Raw genomic sequence first — 17,178 nt, 5'->3', positions numbered from 1 at the left:
TGTAAATGGTTAAAAAACCGTATAATTTAGTATCCATTATTTTTTTAACCGTACTAAGTTGTACACGGTTTCAAAACCGTAAAAGTTAAAATAAATGTTCTTTACCGTAAACTTTATGGTTAATTAGATGGACAGACTGCTACTGGTTAATTTACCTTAATTTTAGAAAGAAAATTCTAACAAATACTTTAAGGGGAAGAAATTTAAAACCGTGCAAAAATATTCCGCGCTATTTCTCTCAATTCAATAAAGTGATGTCTTTGAACTTCGTTTAAAAAATATCGTGCCTTCGAATGTTTTCAATCACATAAAATTTGTTACGAACAAAAAACCGCGAGGACACTTAAATCCAATTTTTTATCCCACTTTTCTGTTGTTTTTTTTTTTTTTTTGGTTAAAGGACCTTGGTGGTCACATACACCAACTTACAATCAGAACAACATTTTTCTGATCACGACTTATATCAAGTTAGAACCCAACTCAGCACGATACCATTCCAAACAAGCCTTATTTCTGATGGAACTCGTTTCAAGATTACAATTCAATTCAAGGTCTAACTTTAAATACAATGCAAGAATCTCTTTCGATCTTTTTTTCATAATTAAAATTATGTCTAAAAATTTAAGAAGCTGTTTTATTTGCATAAGTGAATTTTTGAATAGTTTCAAAAGTTAATTTACTTTCGAATAAAATGGATGTACAGATCTTTGCTTTTAACTCAATAGGCCGGTAATTTTCATTTCAAATTAGAAGATAATGAAATCTTGTGTAAGACATAGAAGGAAGTATACATTTACGTAAAAAAAAATTTTTTATTATTAAAACTACTTATGCATTGTACAAGTAAATAAAAATACCGATAGCTTGCTTACCCTTAGATATTTTTTGTTAAGTCTATGTTCAACACTGTAAAAAATTCCGGGTCAAATTACAGTTAAATGTACTGGCACTTTTTATCGTAAAATCTATTTTTACCGTAAAATTCTGCGGAACTAAATATAAAGCGTCGAAAAACTGTTAAAAGAACCATCAGAATTTTAAAAACTGATGAAAAAAATGTTACTTTTTGAGAAAATAAGTGGTTTGAGCTGGTTTTTATATCTTACAAAGTTTTGGATATGTATTAGATTCGGAGAAAGGAGCCTAATTTACTTTCTTGATCTTATTTAAATGAGTCTTTCTTTACTCGAACAATTTTGTCGTTGACCTTTTCTTTTGTCCGATATTAACTACACCCTTTTTCAGAGAAATTTGGGAAGTGATATCTGTGCGATTTTCATTTCTAGAAGACAGTAGATTCATTCAAACAAATTAGAAAATGTCATTTCCTTTACAGCAGCTGTATGACTCAACAAAAAGAAGGGATTACTTTAATGGAACCTTTGTTGAGTGGATTCTCGAGGAAATAGAAGCCTTTTCATCATCAAAGTTATAGCCCTTTCCAAGAATGTTGGCCGATTTAGTATCTTTTATATTTTGTATAACTAGTTTATATACTCGCAAAAAAGGAGTACACAATTGAATAGTGTACTGCAACCTTAATAAGATGTTAATTTAAACCATATTATGGTATAATCACGATTAAAAAGTACGATAATATGATTTAAACTTAACTCCATATTGAGGTAGCAGAAAATTTGGACTATAGTGCAGTGGCGTAGTTATGGGAAAGGTTCGGGGAACAACCCCCTCCCCCCGAAATTGAACATTACTTGAATAATGAACTATTGTACGGTAAGTAGGATGTAGATAGAAAAAAGTTTTCATTATTCATTTTTTGTAATTTAAACGTTTAGAAGAATATATATATATATATATATATATATATATATATATATATATATATATATATATACCGAAGAGCCATTACATTATGACCACCCTGCTAATTACATGTAGGACCACCTTTAGCTCTCAAAACTGCTAGCACTTGCCGTGGCATTGATTCCACAAGGTGCTGATAGGTAGCCTGAGGTATCTGGTACCAAACGCTCACCAACTGGTCCTGCAATTCCCTTACATTGCGAGGGGGTAGCGTGGCAGCATGAATTTGGTTTTCCAAGTACCACCACAAATGCTCTATTGGATTAAGGTCAGGTGAATTTGGGGGCCAAGACATGACTTGAAAGTCACTGGAATGTTCCTCGAACCATTCCATGACGATTCCACCCTTATGACAGGGTGCATTATCCTGTTGGTAAACACCATCCCCCGCAGGAAAAACTGTTGCCATGAATGGGTGAACTATGTTCAAGTAGCTTACAGACGTCAGGGATTGTTCTATGAGGATTATGGGTCCTAATGTGTCCCATGAAAACATTGTTCCTGGGCGAGAAACCATGAAAACCTGGGCGAGCCCATTGTTATAGATGGAGCATGGTCATAATTTAATGGCTCTTCGGTGTATATATGTAGGCTGATAGGTATTTTATTTACGTCACACTAGAACAGCACATTGGGCTTTTGGAGACTGTCTGGGAAACATCCCTGAGGATGATCCGAAGACGTGCAATCACAATTTTGATCCTCTGCAGAGGGGATGGCTCCCCTGCTTTGGTTTCCCGACGACCTGCATGCGAAATTGAGCACTTTACGATAGAACAGTTTAACGAGGACCGATAACGCGCAGTCCCTACGCAGGCTGATCAACTTACTGACCATAGCTAGTGGTGCTTGTACTGGTCTTCACGATATTAAAACTGCGCCACTGCTATGGTGTTTGGTGTTCTTCATGACAGAAGAAAAGTTGTAATACGGGCAGTTTCCCGATATTTAGAGCATTTTATATATTTATAAACTGAAAATGAATAAGTTGAAATGTGTTTTCCATTAAAATAAAAACGGAAGAAAATAAACATCGAGAATGATTATCAGAAAACATACTTCTTCATATCTTAATTTGGTTATGTTTATTCGACGCAAAATACTAATGGAATTTTTCATAAATGCATATTTTTTTCTTACTTTATTTATCGTTATTAGAAAATCATTATTTTGAAATTTCTTTCCTCGCAATCTTTTAAATTAAATAACATCATAAAAATAACGTAAATATTAAATCAATAATAGATTATTGATCGGATATAAATTTAATTACAGGTTTCGAAAATTATAATTGGTTAAAAAAAATCCTAACTCTAGGAACCCTGTGGTGTAACCCTAGGGTACCACAGAACACCATTTGGGAAACGCTGGTTTTAAGGGTTTGTCAGTTTATTAAAAAGTTTTATAATGAGTTATGAAATTTTCTTTAGCAATTTTCGAGATATTTTTTAATAAAAAGCCGGAGGGCCGCATTTAACTGCAGGTTGTGCTTCCCTAATTTAAACGATTTGCATAGACGAAAGAATTGCTCTTTCATTTCTATTTACGTCATATCTTTTATCATAATACTTTGACCTAAGAATTTAACACCTCTGTCCCTTAATTGCTTACCTAGAATTACCTAAATTATGCTCACGTGTTCTTTTGAATAATACAGAAAAAATAAAAACAAAAATTTAAAAAAAAATAAAATAAAGAAGTTCAAGGGCGAACAGGATTAATACTTTCATGTAGGCCTCTTGCTTTCTGTGCTTGTCTGGTTTTGTGGGTGATTCAAAAGGTCAAAGTTCAAGCCCGGAGGGAAATCCATCTGAGCAGGCGTCGATGGTGACTACCAGGCCAAGGCAAGAAGAATCTTGAGAATTGTGCTATATCCTGAAGTTATATACTTTTTTTTTTAATCTCGACTTTTCGATTGTTGTCGTGTGCAATGATTAAAGTTATAGCCCAGCCTTTAATGGTTGGCGACTTGATTGTATCTCTGTTTGTCCAATCAATCATCACTAAGGCTCATTCAAGATTATTATGGTCCGGTGATGACTTATGATTAGACGTTTTTAGGATGCGTAATTGATTATCGAGCGGGCTTTATCGAAATCATGCCTGAGTCAATGTAGGTTTGTAGAGTTATCTTTATCTTAAACCGTAATATTTGTTATAGTTTTCCTCAAAACGGATTCCCAACGAAGTAAACGTACTTGTCTTATTTATTCTTTAGAATATTTATTGTGGTTCAGTGATACTTTTTATTCTCGTTTTATTCAAGCAAAAGAACTGAAAAGAGTTAGTTATTATATTTGGATAAGCTAATAAGCTAGCATTTTGTCAGGTAATTTTTTTTTAATTCTATTAATGCGATTTAATAATAATGATTAGTTTTTAATAATTTTCAAAGGTGAAGTAACCAAATTGTTTTCTATTCATCGTAGTCACGTTTACTTTAATCTATTTTGGTTAATGTTGAAAATTTAATTTTTCTCCTTCTATTTATTATAATAAAGCAATTTAATAATCGTAATTATTTTTAATAGTTTTCAAAATGTTTTCAAAAGTTTTAGCAAATGCGTACAATTTTGTTTATTTACATTGCACGTTATTAAAATGTAAAAAAATTTCATTTTAATTTATTTTGGTTAAAGGTGAATATACTCTAAATTAAGTAGAATTTCATTTTTATTTAAATTTATTCCAAAATTGCATTTTAATAATCGTAATTATTTTTAATAGTTTTCGAATGTTTTGATAATTGAATAAATTATTTTTCTATATCTTATTACTCGTTATCAAAATTTAGAGAAATTTCACTTTTAACTTTATTTTATAAGCCAAATATTTATCGTTCTCAATTAATTATCCTTGGCTTTTAATAGTGTGATAATAAATATTAAATTTGATCAAAATATTTAAATAAAACTGGTTTTTTATTTTTAATAACAAATTTGTAAAAGTTTTGGATTTGCCAACATTATGTAGGGTTTTTACGTCATTAAGTTTGTGGACTTATCTTTAACCGTAATGTTTGTTTTAGTTTCTTGAAAACGGATTCTAACGAAGAAAATGCGGATAAGGATTCTTGTCTTATTTATTCTTTAGATAAGAGTTAGTAATGTTTTTAGATATTAAGAGAATATTTTTACTAGTCTTATTAACTCTTTTGAACAAGAAAACTGAAAGGAGTTATTATATTTGGATACGCTAATTAAGCTAAAATTTTTCCAGATAATTATTTTTATTCTATTTATGCAATTTTAGTAATGCATAATTAGCTTTTAATTATTCTCAAAATATTTTTTATTTTTTAAATAAAGTGAAAAAAAATTTTTAATAATCCTATTCATTTTTACTAAAATAGGAGAATTTTGATTTTCCTTTATTTTAGTTAATGATGAAAATTCTCTAAATTAGGTGAAATTTGAACTTTTTTTATTTATTCTATTATTTCAATTTAATAATCACAACTATTTTTAATGTTTTCAAAAGTTTTGATGAATGAATACATTATTTTTTTTTATTTCCATTGTAAGTTATCATTAAAAAGAATTTTCATTTTCATTTATTTTAGTTAATGAGGAAAAATCTCAAAATTATTTAAAATTTTAATTTTTCAATTTTTTCTATTATTGCAGTTTAATAACCAAGTATTTTTAATAGTTTTCGCTAGTTTTAATTAGTAAATAAATTATTTTTCAGTTTGTTATCAAAATCTTCAAGTTTCAACTTGGGTTTTATGAACCAAATATTTATAGTTTTCATTTGGTAATCCTTGGATTTTATTAGTAATTAATTAATAAGTATTAAATTTGATCAAAATATTTTAATAAAACTGTATTTTTTTTTAATCAATAACAAAATTTTATATATTTTGGATTTGTCAACATTATGTAAGGTTTTATGTCATTAAGTTTGGGGAGTTATTTTTAACTGTAATATTTGTAATAGTTTCTTGAAAACTAATTCGAACGAATAAAACACAGATAAGGATTCTTGTGTTATTTATTTTTTAGATCAATTTTTGTAATGTTTATAGAGGTTAATTGATTATTTTTACTGGTCTTATTCATTAGGAGAAGAAACATTTAATTTCAGTAAATTTAGATACTGTAAATCCTAAAAAATACATTCTTACAGGCTCAGCAGCGGTTTCAGAATAAAAGTAAATTTGTTTTCTCTCTCTATTTGAGATGCGGTTATACTAAAAGATGGTTTATTTTTTGAGAAACCGTTAATTTTCCTAAGTTCTTTTCCAATTTAAACTTAGCTCGGAGTATCAACCTCGTTGCCTTCATTCTAAAAAAAAAATTTTTTTCTTTACAAAGACGCTTTACTCTGGGAAAATATGTGCAAATTTGTACCCAATTAACCTGTAAAGTAAATTCATGTTTGTATTATGAAATTCCCGGTATACAAAGTTCCTCATAGCATTTCTAAGTACAGTGTACAAAAGTACAAAAAATAATAACAAAAAATTAACTCTAAATAACATTTCATTTAATGATCAAATTTTCACGTGCTCAATCTTAATGGTTCAAAGAGCATCTTTATTTCAACAAAGGTGGGCCAGGTTCGAATTTCAACGATGGCTGTTGGATATGAATTCTGCACACGGCGCTGAGAGCGTCAATACTACAGTGTTGGATGTGAAATATCCTCAGTGGTAGACGGGTCAGGTGTCAGAGTCCCCTTAATTTCGGGCTAACAGTTAGATGCTTCCGTGGTTTTCTTCACGTATCGTAATGCGGGTTGGTTCCCTCCCAAAAGTCTTCCACGAAGACTAGTTTCTACCAATATTTGATCTACGAGTTCCTTTGCCTTCTGGGTTGGGTTCAAAATTACAAAACAAAATCTACAAAATCGGCCGAATAGTTCTCGGGAAATAATTTTTTAGAGTGAGTCAGTCTTGAAATTCCCCTTATGAAGTTTTGATGTAGTTGTTTTTTTTAATTAATTTATTTTTTTCTTCATTTATTTCTTTAAAATTGCGTAACGTTTTCTCAAAATTAAGGCGTTGAACGTGAAAAAAGTAAACAATTACATAAATAAATAATAAGAACGTTTAAAAAAAAATCTCTTTCCTTACCGCCAACACTTTTTCCTTTTAAAAAGCTTTTTATGCCTTCAAAAGGAAAAAAAAAAATTCTAAAATAAATAATGTTATTTATCTATATTTTTGTTGTTTATTAACACCTACTTAATATGCAATATTATTGTAATTTGCCATATACTTTTTACCGAGCCTCCGCTTAAGTTCATCGCTGTCGATTTGAGTTCATTCTCTAATGTCATTATGTCATGGCGTTGTCATTCACTTCGTAGGTAGTTTAAATGGTGTCAAAGTCATTAAATGTCATGAATAGTGCTGTTCTTAATGAGCAGGGTTCTTCAATAAATTGGGTTTCTCTCTTTTGGTAATAGAGAGTAATGTAACTCTCTTTTTAATAATTAAGCTACTCTTCATTTCTATCGTGCTACTCATTATCTCTGATTCACGCTCTTGTCTTTTCCACTTATAAGTTGACCGATAAAAGAGATAGAACAAAGTCTGTCGGAGCTTGTTGGTCAAGGTTAATGTTGAACTCTTAGCCTTGACCTTTTTATTTATTTCTTTTACCTCGACGTGAATTAAAATTTATTCTAGAAATTAATTCTGGATTGAAGCTTTTTTTGTTTCTAAATAAAAGCAAAAGCGTTGAATTACAATGGAACATAAATGTACTTATCTATTTTTTTTTTCGTAATTGGAATTTTTTTTTTTATTATTTAAAAAAAACCCAAACCGCTTTACTCAAAGTAACTAGGCATAATTACAACAAAGTAACTAACATTTATTTATATTTAATTATTGTTTTTTTGGTGGTACAATTATCTTAAGAAAATCATAAAAAACTAAAATAAATAAGTGTCTTAATATTAAGTTCCTTAAAGAAATTTCAAATTACCCAAATACGTATTAAATTACTCATATAAGCTTTAAGCGATATAAATAAGTAATAAATTATTCAAATTAATATTAAATAACCACACCACTAGCCACTTAATACAAAATAACTAAGCATGATTACTACAAAGTAACTAACATTTAATTATATCATTTATTATGTTTTTTGTGTGGTTATTCAATATTTGTTTAAATAATTTATTACTTATTTATGTAGTTTAAAGTTTATATGAGTAATTTAATACTTCTTTGGATAATTTAAAATTTGTTTGAGGAACTTAGTATTAAGGCAGTCATGCATTTATTTTATTTATGATTTACTTAGTAATACTTATTTTAGATAATTTAGATTATTTTTATTTAGATGAAATAAATTATTTATTTGAAATGATTTAAATGATTATGATATCTTACACTATTTAATTATATTTGAATTTTTATGAATATATTTTGCATTTAAAACTGCATTTTTCAAACAATGCTAATTTTTCTAACAATGCTAACAATGCAATCAAAAATTTAATTTTTATTCAATGACTTAGTTTATAGATTTGATTTTAACTGTTTAATGGTAATATTTTGGTACTGATTTCGACTATTTTGGTAATGAACGTAATATTTTTTTAAAATAATATATTATTAATTTGTGCAATCTGGTATTTATTTGCGATCATCGAAATTTTTTATTTTAGTGTATTTATTTTAGTGGGCTACTTCCCTGATGAGTTGGCTTATAAAAACAATATTTTCTTATACATATTAAATTTCATTTTTATTCTTAGATAACTTTGTTTAGATTTGGTTTTGACAGTTTATTGGTCATTTTCTAGTAATGATTTAGATAACTAAGTATTTTTTAAGATATATATCATTAGTTTGTGTTATTCAGTATTTAAATAAGATTATCGAAATTTTTTGGTATTTAATAGGATCAATTATACTATTTAGTATATTTATTTTAATGGGCTACTTCTCAGCTGAGCTGTATTTTAAAACAATATTTTCTCAATATATATTTACATTAAATATAATTTTTATTCTTCAAAAACTTTGTTTAGATTTGGTTTTGACAGTTTATTGGTCATTTTCCAGTAATGATTTCGATAACTAAGTATTTTTTAAGATATATATCATTAGTTTGTGTTATTCAGTATTTAAATAAGATTATCGAAATTTTTTGGTATTTAATAGGATCAATTATACTATTTAGTATATTTATTTTAATGGGCTACTTCTCAGCTGAGCTGTATTTTAAAACAATATTTTCTCAATATATATTTACATTAAATATAATTTTTATTCTTCAAAAACTTTGTTTAGATTTGGTTTTGACAGTTTATTGGTCATTTTCTAGTAATGATTTCGATAACTAAGTATTTTTTAAGATATATATCATTAGTTTGTGTTATTCAGTATTTAAATAAGATTATCGAAATTTTTTGGTATTTAATAGGATCAATTATTCTATTTAGTATATTTATTTTAATGGGCTACTTCTCAGCTGAGCTGTATTTTAAAACAATATTTTCTCAATATATATTTACATTAAATATAATTTTTATTCTTCAAAAACTTTGTTTAGATTTGGTTTTGACAGTTTATTGGTCATTTTCTAGTAATGATTTCGATAACTAAGTATTTTTTAAGATATATATCATTAGTTTGTGTTATTCAGTATTTAAATAAGATTATCGAAATTTTTTGGTATTTAATAGGATCAATTATACTATTTAGTATATTTATTTTAATGGGCTAATTCTCAGCTGATCTGTATTTTAAAACAATATTTTCTCAATATATATTTACATTAAATATAATTTTTATTCTTCAAAAACTTTGTTTAGATTTGGTTTTGACAGTTTATTGGTCATTTTCTAGTAATGATTTCGATAACTAAGTTTTTTTAAGATATATATCATTAGTTTGTGTTATTCAGTATTTAAATAAGATTATCGAAATTTTTTGGTATTTAATAGGATCAATTATACTATTTAGTATATTTATTTTAATGGGCTACTTCTCAGCTGAGCTGTATTTTAAAACAATATTTTCTCAATATATATTTACATTAAATATAATTTTTATTCTTCAAAAACTTTGTTTAGATTTGGTTTTGACAGTTTATTGGTCATTTTCTAGTAATGATTTCGATAACTAAGTATTTTTGAAGATATATATCATTAGTTTGTGTTATTCAGTATTTAAATAAGATTATCGAAATTTTTTGGTATTTAATAGGATCAATTATACTATTTAGTATATTTATTTTAATGGGCTACTTCTCAGCTGAGCTGTATTTTAAAACAATATTTTCTCAATATATATTTACATTAAATATAATTTTTATTCTTCAAAAACTTTGACAGATTTCTTTCACAAAAAATTATTTTAATAAACAAACGTATAATGTTTTTTCCTCACATTTCTAAGTTTTTGGGATTAATACCTTTCGGCATAAGAAATAAAAAAAATTGTTCCAACATACAACACTTTCTTCTACATGTTTTGAAGACAATTAATCACCTTTTGAATAATTTGTCTGCTGTATATGGAAATGTTTCATTGTTCTATAGCTGTCAGTTTCGTTCTAGTGTGATTAATATAACTCCATTTGAGCCACTTCTATGATTTGAGTCAATTGAAATAGCTTCTTTTTTTTTCTTGTCGTTTCCCATCTATTTGTCAAAATGATGTCACTTGAGTCATAACAGCTGAAGCAGAAAACTTTTTGTTTCTTTTGTTGTGCCCTCAAAATTTAATGATTGTAGTGAAGCTTGAAGCTTAACGGAACATAACTGATTATCTCTTCTTTTTTTTAACTTTTCGTTTGGATAACAGTTTTACTTGAAAAGAAAAATCCTATTTAGAACACTTTTTTTGTCGCTGCTTTTGCAGAAGTATTTCACTTGTAAGCCTGATAAATTCTTTTGTCTTAATTTATTTCTGCCACAATTTCTGTTTTTTTTTTTCTTTTTCTTTTTTTTGTGTGTGTGTGTGAAAATACTTTACACTACCAAGAGGCGTCGAAAAATTCTTTTCAAATTTTACTTTTAAATTATTATTCGAGTTAAATTATTTCCTCACAACTAATTGTTTGACTTTCCGTTGTAGTGCTAAATTAATTCGAAGTTTTAATTTTTCTTTATCTTGTACTGGTTATAAAAATGTACATATGGTATTCATATTTCCTCTACGATGCCTCTTCTACGATGTTTTTTTTTTCTTCTTCGTAACAGTATCTAATTTTAACAAATACCAATTTTTACCATAAGGTGCATTTTGACACGTTAAAGGATTTCATAACAGTGTCCAATTTCAGCTTTTACCTATTATTACCATAAGGTGTCTTTTGACTATTTAAAAGATTTTATAACGACACGTTATTTTGACACGTTAAAGGATTTCATAACAGTGTCCAATTTCAGCTTTTACCTATTATTACCATAAGGTGTCTTTTGACTATTTAAAAGATTTTATAACGACACGTTATTTTGACACGTTAAAGGATTTCATAACAGTGTCCAATTTCAGCTTTTACCTATTATTACCATAAGGTGTCTTTTGACTATTTAAAAGATTTTATAACGACACGTTATTTTGACACGTTAAAGGATTTCATAACAGTGTCCAATTTCAGCTTTTACCTATTATTACCATAAGGTGTCTTTTGACTATTTAAAAGATTTTATAACGACACGTTATTTTGACACGTTAAAGGATTTCATAACAGTGTCCAATTTCAGCTTTTACCTATTATTACCATAAGGTGTCTTTTGACTATTTAAAAGATTTTATAACGACACGTTATTTTGACACGTTAAAGGATTTCATAACAGTGTCCAATTTCAGCTTTTACCTATTATTACCATAAGGTGTCTTTTGACTATTTAAAAGATTTTATAACGACACGTTATTTTGACACGTTAAAGGATTTCATAACAGTGTCCAATTTCAGCTTTTACCTATTATTACCATAAGGTGTCTTTTGACTATTTAAAAGATTTTATAACGACACGTTATTTTGACACGTTAAAGGATTTCATAACAGTGTCCAATTTCAGCTTTTACCTATTATTACCATAAGGTGTCTTTTGACTATTTAAAAGATTTTATAACGACACGTTATTTTGACACGTTAAAGGATTTCATAACAGTGTCCAATTTCAGCTTTTACCTATTATTACCATAAGGTGTCTTTTGACTATTTAAAAGATTTTATAACCTAGTCCAATTTTAATCTATCTCTATTTTTACCATAAGATGTATTTTGAAGCCTTAATGGATTTCATAACAGTGTACAATTTTAACTTATACCTATTTCTATCATAAGGTGTATTTCGACATCTAAAAGGATTTCATAACAGTGTACAATTTTAACTTATACCTATTTCTATCATAAGGTGTATTTTGACATCTAATAGGATTTCATAACAGTGTTCAATTTTAACCTATATTAATTTTTATCATAAGGTGTATTTTGACACCTAAAAAGATTTCGTAACAGAATCCAATTTTAACCTATATACAGTCCGTGGCCAAATTATTAGACTTACTAAAGATTCTATGAAAAATCTTAATTATCATGTAATACTGTACAGCTTTATTGTTTTTACACGACTAAAACCGGTTTGCACTTGTTTACGTTCGTCTATTAATGGGTTAACATTGCAATGCAAACGTTTAAAATAAATACAAATAGGAAGTATATAAAAAAATCTCTTGAATAAAAACCCATTACGTTTATGTTTAAATATAAAAGTATTGCTTATAAACTCATGCAAAAACATGTCATTATTAAAAAACTACTGTGCACGGAATAATTTGGTCTAATTATTATAATATACTAATATAATACCTGATATAATAATTGTTCTACATTTATATAATATATCGTCTAATTTAACCCATTGATACACGCACGTAAACTAGTGCAAACCGGTTTCAGTCACATGAAAACAATAAAGCTGTATAGTATCAACTGATAATTAAGATTTTACATAGAATCTTATAGTGCGTTTAATAATTTGACCAAGTGTAAATTCGTTTTAGTTACTCTTATCTATTTTGACGCTTTTTAATTTAGTTTGAAAAAATTTATAAGTGGATTTCTGCTGTTATCTAAAACTAATGCATTACCTATTAAATTGTATTAAAAACTTTTTACTTTAACATTATATCCGAACATCCGAAAGCGTTTTATCTGGTTGCTATTCATTTTTATTTAAAGCTTTACTTTTTACTAAATGATGACAGTATTTTCCCCGAAATATCACGCTGCAAGTTTCGCAAGATTTTAGATATATCAGATGTAAACAATAATTTTCCCTTCACGAGAATAAGGCTTCATTTTCTGGAGAACACATTTTATGAGCGTTCGGCTTCACGACATAGAATTCATACTTTGAAATGACGACGGAGATAGTCTGTTCGTGTTATGCTTCTTATTTGCTACTGAAAACGTGACACGAAGCAGCAGTTCATTCACACATAGTTGCAAACGTGACTTACCTCCCCCCCCCCCCCTCCCTTTCATACTGAATGTGTATCAAACAGATAACTCTGTCCAACAACTTCTTTATAAAAATGCTGTCAAGGATTGGCATTTTTTTATTACACAAATTTGCGCCAATTGGCGTGGAAACGCCCTCGGTTCATTTTGTATTAGAGGGACATAAGTTTCAATTCATTCTTATTAGTTATTGAATTTTCGTTTTATTATTGCATATTCTTAGGCTAAGTAAACTTAATTTTGCTGGGTACTTATCGATTATAATTAAATGATAAACTCTGAGTTTTAAGTAATTTTTTTGTTCAATATAACATTGTTTTATTATTAAACTTTGCTTTTTAATTCTCACTTATTATCCATGATATACTACATCTTATGACAGAAATTTGCTCCAATTGGCGTGGAAACTCCCTCTGTTCATTTTGTATTAGAGGGACATAAGTTTCAATTCATTCTTATTAATTATTGAATTTTCGTTTTATTATTGCATATTCTTAAGCTAAGTAAACTTAATTTTGCTGGGTACTTATCGATTATAATTAAATGATAAACTCTGAGTTTTAAGTAATTTTTTTGTTCAATATAACATTGCTTTATTATTAAACTTTGCTTTTTAATTCTCACTTATTATCCATGATATACTACATCTTATGACAGAAATTTGCTCCAATTGGCGTGGAAACGCCCTCTGTTCATTTTGTATTAGAGGGACATAAGTTTCAATTCATTCTTATTAATTATTGAATTTTCGTTTTATTATTGCATATTCTTAAGCTAAGTAAACTTAATTTTGCTGGGTACTTATCGATTATAATTAAATGATAAACTCTGAGTTTTAAGTAATTTTTTTGTTCAATATAACATTGTTTTATTATTAAACTTTGCTTTTTAATTCTCACTTATTATCCATGATATATTACATCTTATGACAGAAATTTGCTCCAATTGGCGTGGAAACGCCCTCTGTTCATTTTGTATTAGAGGGACATAAGTTTCAATTCATTCTTATTAGTTATTGAATTTTCGTTTTATTATTGCATATTCTTAGGCTAAGTCAACTTAATTTTGCTGGGTACTTATCGATTATAATTAAATGATAAACTCTGAGTTTTAAGTCATTTTTTGTTCAATATATCATTGTTTTGTTATTAAACTTTGTTTTTTAATTCTCCCTTATTAATCATGATATATTACGTTACGGAAAAAAAAAAGAATGATCGAAATTACCAGAAAATGGTAAAATTTTCCACGTTTTTAGGTTCTATGGGAACACAAAAAAGTTCGGCAGTTTTTACTGAAGCACTTTGGTAATGATTTTGGTAAAATTAACAATAAAATATGGTTTTATAATATATAATGAAATTTAGTAAATGTGTTAAAATTGGGTAATTTAATCACGATTCTTTAGAACATGGCATAAAAACTATTTATTCGGCTAAATAAATTTTTCAGTTTTGTAATCTTTACTAAATGTGTGGTAATAAGAACTATAATTTTGAATATTAGAATTTTTAGTAAACTGTTATTAAATGAATAGAAAAATTACCAAATGAATTGTTTGAATACCGTATATTTTAGTTTTATGAGCCAGAATTATGTTGTTGTTATTTATTTATTTTTACCAGAAAAGTTATTAGCATACAGTACAGTAATTGGACCAGAATTTTTTTCTTCGTGTAAAAAATTAGTTTTATCGAATGAAGATAAGTGAAATCTTTCGCCATTCCTTTATATTTATTCCTCCCACATAGTTTAATTTCACAGAATTTCTTTCATTACTTAATTTATATATAATTAAAACGTCTGAAATTATGTAAAAATAAATATACATGTTTTTATAAGCGTTTAAGACTTTTTCATCTTGGGTAGCAATGCTCTTTCTTAAATATTTAAAATTCTCAATGAGGAATTGAGATATTTATCGTTAATTGAATTTTGCGCTTAATTAAATTTACATTAAGTGCCAATCACGCTAAGAAATGTTTTCTAAATATAAGTTACGTTTTAGAGCATCTTAACAAAAAACCCTAATTCCTATTTGGATCTAACGCTTTTTGTTCCAAACCACGACGTAAAGCAATAAATATTATATAAAAGTGACTATTTAAACGAAACCTATATTTTCACGAAACTAAATTTTCAATAAATGCCAAAATGTTTTGAAACACAAATATTAGCGTTTTTCTAAAATGTCACTTAATATTGTTTTCTACTAAGTTTTTTAATTCTAAATAAGTAATTTGTTATGTTTTACCAACAAAAAATTTTATTTTATTGTTTGTATTATATATTGATCATATTATTCGACACACTATAAGATTCTATGTAAAATCTTAATTATCAGGTGATACTATACAGCTTTATTGTTTTTACGTGACTGAAACCGGTTTGTACTTGTTTATGTTTGTTTATTAATTAGTTAACATTGTAATGCAATACGTTAAAAAAATTATGTATTTATGCTAATAGGAAGTATATAAAAAATCTCCTAAAAAAATCCATTACATATGTGTTTAATTATAGAAGTATTGCATATAAACTCGTGCAAAACATGTAATTATTAAAACACTACAGTGCGTCTACTAATTTGGTCTAATTATTATAATATACTAATATAATACCTGATATAATAAATATTCTATATTTGTCTAATATATCGTCGAATTTATCCTATCGTCGAATTTATATAATATATCGTCGAATTTATATAATATATCGTATAATTTAAACAGTTGATTTACGAACTTAAACAAATGCACCCGGTAAAATAATAATACTGTAATGTATTATCTGATAATAAAGATTTTACATAGAATCTCAGAGTGGGTCTAGTAATTGGCGAGGGACTGTAGTTGATTGTTAATTTTATTTCCAATAAAAAATTATTATTTCCTTTTTTCTAATTATCTGATCTTTTTTTTAAAAAAATATACCATGCTTGAATATAATTATAAATACGTTTTAATTTCGAATTCGTATCGTCTGAACAGTCTATCGCAAAGATATTTATTTGGAGTGAGGTTCATTTGTGCTTTATCACTTAATTCGTACTTATTAATACCTTTTTTTTTTTCATTGATGGCTGTACAAATTAGTGATAGTTAAACCATCGTCTTTGAAATGTTATACGAGCGTACATTAAATAAAATATATATTCATAATTATGATTGATTTTTTAAAGTAGTTAAAAAAAAAAGATAATTTTAGTTACAGTAATTGAAAATAACTCCTCATCAACGCGTAAAAGGAGACTATTTATGGCATCTAAATTACTCTTCTGGGAGAGAGAGTAATATATTTCCAAGGAGTTGTCATAGTAACTAGGGAATCTTATACTGGCTATAACTAATTTTTGTCAAGTCTAGAAAAATAAAACTGTCGCCATATCTGACACTTTTGATCATTAAAACTTTTTTTCTCCTTTAATTAATATTAAATACGGCTAACTAACTGTCATTCATACCCTTTTCCATTTTTTATTGGTGTATTTTGTTTAAAAAAAATAATAAAAAGTAAATTAATAAATATAAAGAAAATAAATTTAAAAAAAATACGGTTGCCTTTTTTCTGGAAATGTTATTGTAACATTTAAGAACGCAGCTAAAAAAAAATTGGTAAGATGCCTAGATGCCATAGGATGCATAAATAAAGTATGGATTTAGTCGTGCCATAGTGCCCAAAAGTTCCAATACCATTAATTTTGAAAAAGTGACTAATTTTAATATTTCATAACATTGAAAGAATAATCTAAATTTGTATTTTTTATAATAGTATATTGTAATACCCGGACCTTATTCGTTAAAGCTATGCAGATAAACGACATGAAACATTTTCACAAAGTGGTAATGACATTATGCAAATTTAAAAAAAATATGATTAGTGCGTAGTTATATCCCATATAATATATGAC

General features: G+C 27.3%; 1 protein-coding gene across 15 annotated transcripts in view; it reads left to right on the top strand.

Annotated features, from left to right (window-relative positions):
* Positions 1 to 17,178, top strand: part of LOC107453494 (uncharacterized) — a 115,143-nt gene that overhangs the window by 15,256 nt on the left and 82,709 nt on the right. For 2 of the 15 annotated variants that reach the window (XM_071188438.2, XM_071188436.2), the window contains exon 1: positions 3,938 to 4,153. The exons of the other annotated variants lie outside the window; for them this stretch is intronic. The gene's annotated coding sequence lies outside the window, so the exon portion shown is untranslated. Of the gene's footprint in view, positions 1 to 3,937; positions 4,154 to 17,178 lie in introns of those variants that run through there. 15 annotated transcript variants of the gene reach the window in all.

Source organism: Parasteatoda tepidariorum, chromosome 12 (assembly GCF_982258835.1).
Source record: "Parasteatoda tepidariorum strain Cologne lab strain chromosome 12, Ptep-v5.0, whole genome shotgun sequence".
NCBI classification, from domain to species: domain Eukaryota; kingdom Metazoa; phylum Arthropoda; class Arachnida; order Araneae; family Theridiidae; genus Parasteatoda; species Parasteatoda tepidariorum.
The sequence above is the reverse complement of the archived record's forward strand: the minus strand, read 5'-3'. Positions and strand labels throughout refer to the sequence as shown.